General features: G+C 40.4%; 1 long non-coding RNA gene across 1 annotated transcript in view; it reads left to right on the plus strand.

Moving 5' to 3' along the window:
- Nucleotides 1–10,053, plus strand: part of LOC118993286 (uncharacterized) — a 29,443-nt gene extending 19,390 nt beyond the window's left edge. The window contains exons 2-3 of the long non-coding RNA XR_005067828.1: nucleotides 8,117–8,308; nucleotides 10,019–10,053. This is a non-coding gene — a long non-coding RNA (uncharacterized LOC118993286). The remainder of the gene's footprint in view (nucleotides 1–8,116; nucleotides 8,309–10,018) is intronic.
- The last annotated feature ends 1,701 nt before the right edge of the window (nucleotides 10,054–11,754 follow it).

The raw sequence follows: 11,754 nt of genomic DNA on the forward strand, positions 1-11,754 counted from the left end.
TTGTGTCCCATCCCCCAGTTTGGAGCTGCAGGAGTGAGGACATCCCATATTTTAAAAATATTTCCTGTATACCCTGAGTTCTGGACCCCATTACCAATCCCTATTTGGGGTCCCCCTGGCTACATCCTATTACAAGGTGGCTTGTTCTTGCTGTGTATAACACAGCTAGAAAGTCACAATTGCTCAGGGACTGGGTCCTATCCCATGGCTCTTCTGATGGAAAACATAAAGTGAGCAAACTAGTGTGGTCCTCCCTCTATGCAATGCTTTCATTTCTTGGTTCCAGTGACAACTCTATCTTGTTTTCCTTTTCAACTTCCCCCCCTCTAACTACTCCCTCCCTGTCCCTATTCTTGGTGTCTCTTTCTCCTCTTCTGAATGTACTTTTGACCCAATGTTCTGTCCTTGGGTCATTTTTATTGGTATGTTCTCAACTTTGATATCTACTCAGTAACTTCATCTGTTCAAATAGCTTCAGCCATTCCTTCCAAGAAGATATTTCCAAATCCATATTTCTGGCTGCTACCTCTTCCTTCAGTTTTGGACCTAAATTTCAGTAACCTGTTTGATATTTCCATATGGCTGTTTCAGAGAGAATCTTAACATTCAGTAGGTCAGCTTATCAGTATCCAGATGTTAACCAATCAACTATAAACAAACAAATATCAGATTGAGAAGAGTTTACCTACTTACTAATGACATTTAGTATTTGATGACAGTAAAGGCTTAATGTTAAATTTTTTAGGTAAGATAATCATATGTGCTATGTTAATACTATCTCTCAGAAATACATACTGAAGTGTTTATGGACAATATCATATGTCTGGGATTTATGTCAAAATAATCCATTTGGGAAAAGGAGAATGGGTAAAGGCATTGAATAAAATTTGCAATAACTCAATTATCAGTAAGTTGAAAATTGTGAGCTAGGTAATGTGCATGTGGGGATTCAATATCCTATTCTCTCTACTTTTGTTTATGTTTGCCAATTTGAATAATAAAATCTTAAAAATGTAAATAGGTCCAAAACTAAATTGATTAATCTTGCTTATATTCATCTCCTGACAGTCATTTTTCTATTAATGTCCCTTTATCTATCCAGTCACCCAAAGCTCTTGATTTGCTTTTTCTCCCTGACCTCTACAGCCAATCAGTTGCTAAGTCAGTCTGAGATTCTCTTCACAGTGAGTCCTGATTCTATCCTGTCTTTTCCATCCAAACTGCCACTTTTCTGCCCTGGCAGGGTGGTTCAGTTGGTTGGAGCATTGTACCATACACTAAAGGTTGCAAGTTTGGTTCCTGGTCATAGCACATACCTAGGTTGCAGGTTTGATCCCTAGTCGGGGTGCATATGGGAGACAACTGATTGATGTCTGTGTGTGTGTGTGTGTGTGTCTCTCTCTCTCTCTCTCTCATCAATAAATATATCTTCAGGTTATGTATGAGAATTAAAAACCTGGCACCCTTCTATTAAGTCTGTCATCAGTTCGTGTCTGGACTAGTGTAATGACATTCATAAATCCACCCCTCTTCCAGTCCCTCCTTGGGCTATGTAAAGCATCTAACATAGTGCCTTGTACTTAGTCCCTTCTCCCTTTCTCCTGATGTCTGAATTTATCTTCCTTACTGCTGCCTGCCTAATCCTCAGATGATGTATTATCCCCCTTCCCTGAGAGAGATTGCTCCTGACTCCCTTTCAGAATGCTTTCCTACCATTCCCTCCTGGATCCTGTAACCCCACTACTGCCACCACTGCACCCTAACTTCTGTGCTTTGTGGAGGAAGCAAGTGTGACTGGATAAAAACTGATTTCCCAGTTCCAAAGTTAGATATAAGATGAGGGGAGCCTAGATAAAAGATAAAACAGGCATACTAAATGTTAGTAAAAGAGAAGCAAGGTTTTTTTTTTTTAGAGTTTAAAGATTTATCAGTGAAGCAGTAGGACAAAAAGTAGGCTACGCCACAGGCAAAGGCAGCAGGAGCAAGTTTTAAAGCTGCATCTTGTCTGCCCAACTCAGTGAGGAAGAAAAGGGGGGATCTTTACTCTAGAGGGATCAGCTTCTAGATCCAGCAGGGTAGGGTAAATGCTGATGGCAAAGAACGAGCTTGATGGATATTATTTTTTGCAAGCTGAGGGCTTCTTGAGGAAATCCAGCATGCCTAGTCTGACTAAGGAGGAAGAGCAAAAACTGCCTCCAGTGGATCTCAGGGGTAATATCAGCAGTATGGATTGGGCAAAGGTCCTCTACCCCAGGACTGTCCCAGAGAAGTAGCTGTAGAACACTTGCTTTTGATGGTCTGTCTGGGTATAGTTCCGTTTTGGAGAGCAGTTAAGTATTCAGGGACTAGGCTGATCAAGCACAAAGAACCCCCTATAAGTGAGTCACATTTTTCATTTTAAGCATAACACTTGGGATTAAAACCAAACTGCTGTATAATAATCAAGAAGCATCTGCCTGTTTTATTTTTATTCTTTTAAAAATTATTTATTTAGTTTTAGAGAAAGAAGAAGGAAAGGAAAAAGAGAGGGACAAAAATATCAGTGTGTGGTTGCCTCTCATGCACCCCCTACTGGGGACCTGGCCTGAAACCCAGGTATGTACCCTGACTGGGAATCAAACTGGAGACCCCTTGGTTCACAGCCTGTGCTCAATCCACTGAGCTACACCAGCCCAGGGGAATGAGGATGCTTTTAGATTTTAACTAGAAAACTCCTACTTACATGACAACTTTATTTCAAGTGATAATATGAATTTGGCTGTAGAAAGTTAGAATCTAATGCTCAAAATTTCCTCTAATTCAAGAAATAAAATTAAAAAGTGATGGTTGAGATTGGCAGAATGTAATAGCTGAAGCTGAGTAATGGATACTTGGAACTTCATTGCACTGTTCACTATACTTTTGTGTGTGTTTGAACATATCCATAAGTAGACTTTTTTATATGACAATTATGGGACCATGGAGGTCACTCAGACCTGGGAAGTTTGACCATCATGTCAGTAAAACTAGTAGAAGATGTTTGAACCAAAATAATTTCTTAGAGGAAACATGATGATTTCTATAATTCTTACCTAATTAATTGAATTTGAAGGATTAAGGTGCATGTAGATAAAACATTTGGTGGATGTAATATAAATTGACCTCAAAAAGCTGTTGACAGGATGTTACAGCCACTATATTTAAGGGAAGTGAGTCACCATAGGACTGTGACTCTTTCTTTTCAGTAGATACTTCCTTAGAAATGGGTAGCAAAGGTAGAGAAAAAGGAGGTTAAGGACATTATTCTGACATTTCAAAAGCATGATTTTTTAGGGATAGGAGGAGGGGGGTTAGTTTTTAAAAAATAAATCTTTACAAGAGATCTGAAGGAATTGCAGTGAACTCTCCAAGAGGACAATTACATGAAATGCTTCCTGACAATAAAAAGTCTAGTCAATGGGAATGAAGTATAAGGAAATCTTGGGGGTATGGGTATGGGCTCATTATCGAAAGGCCTAAGGATAATTTATACATGTAAATGTACACATGTGCATTTGATGCTAAGGCAGGTGGCTGGGATTGATTGTAGAACTCAGAACAGATTTTTCTCCTATTGAGATTGGCTTTTTGAAAGGTATTGGCAGATAGACACTCTAATATGGACATCCACAACCCATGCTGTCAAGGGCCACAAAAGAGTGTAAAATGAAAATCTACTAGGGAAGAAAAATAGTCTGGCCTAAGGGGTTTCCCCTCCTTTTCCAGAGAGAGAGAGTTGATAGGCCTTTTGACATTGGAAAAAATGAATCAAAAGCCACCTTGTTGAGAGGTTTTCCCCTTCCACTTGAAGGAAGGAAAATGAGAGTAGCAAGTTCTCACAGTGGTAATGGTTATAGATCAACATGCTTCAGGCAAGCTGTACTGCTGACGGAACTGGCTACACAATTCGCAGGACCCAGTGCAGAAGGAAAATGTGAGGCCCCTCGCTCATGAATTATTCAGAATTTCAACACAGTGACAGCAAAATATTAAACGAAACCTGGGCTCTTCTAAGCTTGGGCCTCTGTGTGACAGCATAGGTTGTATGCCTATCACTTACTCCTGGGTAGCAGGGCTAGCAATAGCAAAATTCGTAAGGCATAATAGAAAGGTATAATGCAGAAAACCAAGCTCATAGAAAATTTCACCACTTAGAAACAACCATTGTTATCATTTTGACCCTTAAAAAAACTTTATATCTTGGGCAGTTTTCCATGTTAGGAGATATAAATCATCTCAATCCTATTGTGGGAGGAGGAAAAATAATCTTCTGTATAATTTTTTAAGTTACTCTGGCTGGTCAGATAACCAGGAGAACATGAGCCAGATTAACATGACCAAATTTATTGTGGATATGTGTGCAGGGGTTTTGTAAGAATATTAGACCAGAGGACATACTGGGCAGTTGAGACTTACATGCCATTCTGGACTAAGGAGAAGACAGGGATATGGGCCTGGCACTTCAAAGGAAAAGTAGGCAATTCACAGATAGGCCAGAAAGAGCAAACACTGGGTAAATTCTTGCTGGGCCTCCCAGAAACAATGGAGCACAAAAGGGAAACTAACAGATTTTGCTTGGCTTCTCCCTATCTGCCACACTTAGATCATATTATGATGCTAAGGTGATAGCTCCCTTCCTTTAAGCAGGTTTTTCTATTGGTATGAAAAGGGGGAGGTTCAGAGTTTCTTCCTGAGTCTTTCATTTCTTAACAATAACCAGCTTAAAATAATAAATATCCAAAAGAAGCACATTTTGAGGTGGCAAAATCTGTTCTCCCTCACTATTGTATGGAGGTTCCATATATTCCATTTAACCAAACCCTATTTTGGGGTATCGGAGGAGTCTTTTTTTAAAAGGTATTTTAAAAAAGATTTTATTTATTTATCTTTAGAGGGATAGGGAAGGAGAGAGGGAGAGAAATATCAGTGTATGGTTGCCCCTCATACGTCCCCTGCCGGGAACTGGCCTGCAACCCAGGCATGTGCCCTGACTGGGAATCGAACCTCGATCCTTTGGTTTGCAGGCCTGCACTCAATCCACTGAGCTACACCAGCCAGGGCTGAGGAGTCTTGAGTCTTTCATTATTACAAATGGTGCATGTTGGATGTCAATAAAGTTAAGTGAGGATGGAATAAGTCAATCAGTATAAAGCACTTCACGGAGTGCTTAGCAAATAGCAAGCTCATTATAAATGCTAGTGTTACTTTTATATTGTCCAGTTACCCCATGGGAAGGTGAATTGATTTACATTTTCAACAGAGCTTAATTATCCTAAATCCTTGCCAATTCTATCAGTTTTTCCTTTTGTATTTCTTCCTTTGTTAGTGACCTGTTCCTGTGCTTTGACGGTTCTCCTATTGGATTCCTCATACTTTCAAAATTGTAATTGATTTCTGTACTGGGGCTACTGATCCTTTGTAATATGAATAACAAGTACTTATTTCCCCTATTTTTTAGTTTGATGTTTGATTTTCGATTTTCTTTGCTTTAACTACAGAGGCATTTTGAAGTTTAATACAGCACAGTTAAATCTGTCCATCTTTTAAGTTCAGATTTCTGTCTTTGCTGCCCTTTAGAAAGTCTTTTGCCACAGAACAGGTCTAGAGTTCATTGGTGGTGAAGCCTTTCCTTCTGTAGGTTGGCTCCCCCAGTTTTCCTCTGAGGCTTCATTCTTCTGGGGCATCATTTTCTAAGTTCAATCAATGGAGTTCACAACACTATAAGGGGTGTCCAACCTTTTGGCATCTGTGGGCCACACAGGAAGAAGAAGAGTTATTTTTTTTTTAGGATACTCCAGCTGTGTTTAATTAATTTATTTATTCATTTATTTTAGAATATACTTTATTGATTATGCTATTACAGTTGTCCCATTTTCTCCCCTTCACTCCCCTCCACCCTGCACACCCTCTCCCACCCACATTCCCCCACCTTAGTTCATGTCCATGGGTCATACCTATAAGTTCTTGGCTCCTACATTTCCCATACTATTTTTACTCTCCCCCTGTCTATTTTCTACCTACCATCTATGCTACTTATTCTTTTAGGCCACATATTAAATACACAACACTAATGAAAACTGACGAGCCAAAAAAAAGTTTAAAGTAAATTTATGATTTTGTGTTTGGCCGCATTCATAGTCATCCTGGGCCGCATCCTGGGCCACATCGCTGCATGTATATGGCAAAGAAATACATATATTAACCTTGAATCTATATGTGAAGACACAGATATATTAAAACTATGTTGTCTATCTTCTCCTAATCCAGGAAACGATTCTGCTCTTTCCATATTTTCTGCATTTCTTTGCTTTGTAGGAAGAATTCCGTCTTTACCAGAACTGTTCTTTTGGAGGATCCAACCAAACAGAAATTGAGTTGGGGTTAGTGGCTATAGTTATGTGGCTTGCTCTCACTTCTGCATATAGTTAAATTACTGCTGGCTATACCAGTGTAGGAATGACTTGTGGGAACATTTCTAAAGTAGTAAATCCAAAGTTTATTTAAGATTAGTCATTATATAAAAACATGACATATCCTAAAATATTGCAGCTAATATATAAAAGAAATGATAGAGGTTTAATAGAGGGTTTTCCAAATTTGACAATCCAGAAAATTTATATGACATTAACCAGTGATGAGTGGTGGTGAAGCTGAAAAATACTTTTCTAAACTCAGAAAAAGCTAAATTGTCTTTTTATTCTCGCTGTAGAGATTACAGTACAACCCTGGCTGGTGTGGCTCAGTGGATTGAGTGCTGGCCTGCAAACCAAAAGGTCACTGGTTCAATTTCCTGTCAGGACATATGCCTGGGCTGCTAGGCCAGGTCCCCAGTAGGGGGCATGCAAGAGGCAACTGGTCGATGTGTCTCTTGTGCATAGATGTTTCTCTCCCTCTCTTTTTCCCTTCCTTCTCCTCTCTCTGAAAAGAAATAATAAAATCTTTTAAAAAATTAGTGGAACCTCATTGTGGTTTTAATTCACATCTCTCTAATGGCTAGAGATGCTGAGCATTTTTTCATGTCTCTGAACCCTCTGTATGTCCTCCTTAGAGGTGTCTGTTCAAGTCCTTTGCCAATTTTTCAATTGGGTTGTTTGTCAACAAAACAAACAAGGAAGCAAAATATAACCAGAGACAGTGAATTTAAGAACAAACTGACAGTAACCAAAGGGGAGGTGGAAGGGGATAATGGGGAAAGGGAGAAGGGTTTTCAGGAACATATATAAAGGACACATGGACAAAACCAAAGTGGAATAGGATCAAGGGTGGGAAGTGGGGATGGCTGTGATGGGGGGGGGGATGGTGGGGAGAAAGTGGAGACAACTGTACTTGAACAACAATAAAATAAAATAAAATAAAATAAATTTTAAAAAGTAAAGAAATTATACAACAAAAAATGGTTTCAGTTGAAGAGGTGATCAAACAATATGCAGTCCCCAAATCAAAAAAAGGTAGCATAGAGGTGTGTTAATTTAATGAAAAATGTTTTTTTCAATTTTGTGATGCACATGGTATTTGTGAGTTTTTAAAACATGTAATTTCTTGTGATTTATTGTTTCATTATAATTAAATATTTGGAATTGTTCCTAATTTTAAAAAATACTTTCTTTCTTTTTTTGTTTGTTTTTAGAGAGGGGGAAGGAAAGGGGAAAGAGAGAGAGAAAAACATCAATGTGTGGTTGCCTCTCGCATGGCCCCTACTGGGGACCTAGCCTGCAACCCAGGCATGTGCCCTGACTGGGAACCGAACTGTTACCCTTTGGTTCACAGTCTGTGCTCAATCCATTGAGCTATACCAGCCAGGGCTATTCCTAATTTTCCACTTTAAAAATGTATTTAACCCAAATGGTGTAAGCTTCACGCCCCACAATACCCGGATCTGCCAGTGCTTGTGAGGTAAGTATTGATGGTCATTTGGAGTGTTTCATGTTGCAGATGACCCTGGCTTGCCCAACCCTGAGTCTGACTTGTCTCCATGCTTATGTTTTTTTTCACCATCTAAAATTGTCTTAGGTGTCAGGGCATTGATATATATTATTTGATTTCAGCTGCACAATTGTTTAAGTATTGTTGTGTGAGTATTATTATTTTCAGTTTACAGGTAGGAATACTGAGATTCAGAGAGTGAATTAAATTGCCCAGGCTCACACAGCTAATAAGTGGTAAAGCCAAGATTTGAACCCTTGTTTAAATGAGTCTAAAGCCTCAACTGTTGTATATACTACCTGGGGAGAAAACTCTGGAGTCATTACAAAGGAGGACCCACTTACTTGTCCCTTCCAGCAACCTCCAGGTGAGTATAGAAGATAGACAGTGACTTCTCCAACGCAGATGTGAGTAGAGGGTCAAGTCCTCCCACCACAAATTTTGGCATAACAGTAAAATGCCCCAGATACCTCCTTTTGCAAGTCCCACACAGCGTTCTGTCTGTGCCTTTGCCCACTCCTCTCTCTTTTTGATCATGACTACTCAACTGTGGTGTTCCTGATAGAGGGGAGGCCTGAATGTGACCAGTCAAGGAGCTTTCTGACCTCTTCTTCAGGGCCGTGATCACAGTTGCCCCTGAGGGCCCAAGGCATTAACATGCTTTAAAGCAACCCTGCCCTTCCTTCCTCCCCTTGCTCTCACCAGTCCTGCTTTTGGCAGCACTACTACCTTTCTCAACTATTTAGTTGATGTCAAATATGATTGTCAGCAACTGGGCTACCATGACCCCTTTTTCTTCGAGAAAGGTAGAATCCAAGGCACACACCTGGATAATGCAGCTTTCACCTCACTTCTCAGCTTGGAGGAGCACAGGGACTTCTGGGCCACAGCCTTTCCATATTCTAATATGAGATTTCATCCTGCCTCAAGACTCCATAGGGCCGGAGGAGGCTGAAACAAGCATTTTGGGGACTTGTGAAAAAGAGGCAGGGCTTGCTTTCTCGAATTAGTTTACTTGACTCCAAGCAAGCTCAGGGAAGGCATTTTGCAGCTGTATTCTCGATTCCAGAGACCGAGTCTGCACTTCTGTTACTCCTTGCTTTCCACTCTCCCTACCCAGCCAATAGTTCATCCCTCCACCATAAAGGAGATGCCCTTTCTTCAGAAAGTCAGTCAAGGCCTGTGGTCCTTGCCTTCCAGGATACCAAGTACCTGAGGATATTGTCTAGAAGTGTCCACTTTCTACTACAAATTTGAAATTTTCAATTGGCTTCTAGGTCTCATAAGCTGCTAGACTCCACTTGGCAAAAAGCAGAGGTTATCTTTGCTTTTGTCTTTTCATGACATAGCACAGATCCCAAGTCTTCAAAACTGGCATCAATTTATTAAAGGCATTGGTAGTGATAGATAGCATATGCTAAAACAGAACCATGAGCCAGGCATCCTGCCAGTCTGAAAAAAGTTCAAGTTAGAGCAAATGTGAGAAGTCTGACCACGTGAAAACTCCTTCGTGTGATTGCTTTTGCCCCTCTGCCCCAATCCCAGAGCAGCTTTATTTTCATATGTAACATAGTTGTGCCTCCAACACAAGTTCTTCTGACCTCCACAGTCCCTGGTATTTTGTCCTGCCTTCCCCTCCCTCTTCAACTCACGTGTGCTGCAATTATGATCTGATTACTGTAAGCCAGGGTGTCAAAATCATTTTCACTGGGGACCACAGTAGCCTCAAGGTTGCCTTCAAAGGGCTGAATGTAATTTTAGGACTGTATAAATGTAACTACTCCTTAACTAGGGGCGAGGAACTCAGTGCTGCTGCTGGGTAGATAAACAGGATGTAGGGCCAGATTTGGCCCATGGGCCTTGTGTTTGCCACCTGTGCCCTAAGCCAACTTAGTGAAGTGTTTTACAATTTTTGAGTAGTCCTTCAACCAACTGTGGTAGTGTCTGCTGAATCTCCCAAATATTTAAACAGTTTGGGCCCTGGCCATTCAGTGATCTTTCCAGAGTCTGTGCCCAGCACCTGTGTGATTATATGTCCAATATATTTTGTAAAGAATCTATTTATTTTTATTTTTAGAGAGAGGCGAAGGGAGTGCGATCGGGAGAGAAACATCGATGTGCAAGAGGAACATCAATCAGTAGCCTCTCACATGCCTCCAACAGGGGACCTGGCCCAAAACCCAGGCATGTGCCCTGACCGGGAATCAAACCTGAACCTTCCAGTTAGCGGAACAATGCCCAGCCCACTGAGCCACACCAATCAGGGCTGTCCAACATATTTTGAGGTCTGGAAGAACTGGCATTCGTCAAGGGACAATTTAGGCTGGGTTTCCCAGGTAATCCAGTAATATAAGAAGGCATCGTTCCTCTCCTCCAAAGCATTGCCGAACGTAATGATCTCATCTAAACAAATAAGCACCTTCAAGGTAATTCATATTGCCAATTGCTTTTTCCATCAGACTCCTGAAGGTGTCTGGGGGTCCAAAGATGTGTGGGGCGGCCTTTGAAATAGGTAAAGCCCCAGTCAGCCATAGAGATTCAACAGTAGCAGTTTTCAAACACAGTCGTGGAAATTATGAATTCCCTACTGTGCAGTCTAGAAGCTAATGTGGACACAGAACTCTCTCTAAGGCACAGAAAGATAACAGAACATTGATTTCCCCCCTGTTCTGAGTCTGCCCTTTCTTATCATGAATTTTCCTTCTTTGTATGTATTTGTATGTTCAGCTCAATAGTAGTTCTTAACCCTGACTGCCTATCGTAATCTATGGAGTTTGTTCTAAAACATCTACCCCTGGGCCCCATTTACCCCTAGAGATCCTGACATTTTCTAAACACCTATTTTATGAGAGGCCCTGCACCTGCTCTAGGAGTAGAGGTGATCGAGTTATGGTCCTTGTTTCCATGTAGCTCACAGTCCAGGGCAGAGGCAGAAAGTTTAAAAAGTATTATTCAGTGAGAAAATACAGCATGACTCCAGTTCTTTTCTTAATCTAGCTTGTTTCTCATAAAAACTGTACATGTGTGGGTGAGGTAAACATGGATCTGTTCAACAAGTCCTGGTGCAGAGGAGGAAGAGGCTTTCTCAGGTTCTTGGGTGACATAAATTGAGATTTAAAACATATTTAAACTGTTCATGAATGTACATAGAAGTTTTATTTGTAATAGACAAAAACTGGAAACATCCAGATGCTCTTCAGTGGATGAACGGTTCAATGAGGTGGTGCATCCATACCTTAGAATAGTACTTAGTAGGAAAAGAAAAGGAATGAACTATTGATACATGCGACAACCTGGATGAATCAATCTCCAGAGAGTTTGTGCTGAGTGAAAAAGGCTAATCCTGAAAGGTTATGTATTGTGTTTCCATTTGTATACCATTCTTGAAATGACAAAATTACAGAGGTGGAAGAATGTTCAGTGGTTACTAGGGATTAGGGAATTGGAGAGGGATCCTGGTGGTGATGGAAATGTTCTACATCTTGATTGTGGTGGTGCTTATGCAAGGCTACACATGTGATAAAATTATATAGAGCTAAAAACCCACCCCCCATACACCCAGACACAAATGTGTACATGTATAACTGTTGAAATCTGAGTAAGCACTGTGGATTATACCAATGTCAATTTCTTGGTTTTGGTATTACACTGTAGCAGTATAAGATACTAATGTTGGGGAATACTGAGGAAAGGATGCATGGGACTTCCTTATACATTTCTTGCAGCTTCCTTTGAATGTGCAATTATTTAAAAACATAATAGCCTAAGAAGTTACTTATCAGAAGCAAAATGATTATAAGTGTCAGATACATT

The sequence above is a fragment of the Sturnira hondurensis genome, unplaced genomic scaffold, assembly GCF_014824575.4.
Source record: "Sturnira hondurensis isolate 20B ecotype Veracruz unplaced genomic scaffold, ASM1482457v3 Scaffold0008671, whole genome shotgun sequence".
Lineage (NCBI taxonomy): Eukaryota > Metazoa > Chordata > Mammalia > Chiroptera > Phyllostomidae > Sturnira > Sturnira hondurensis.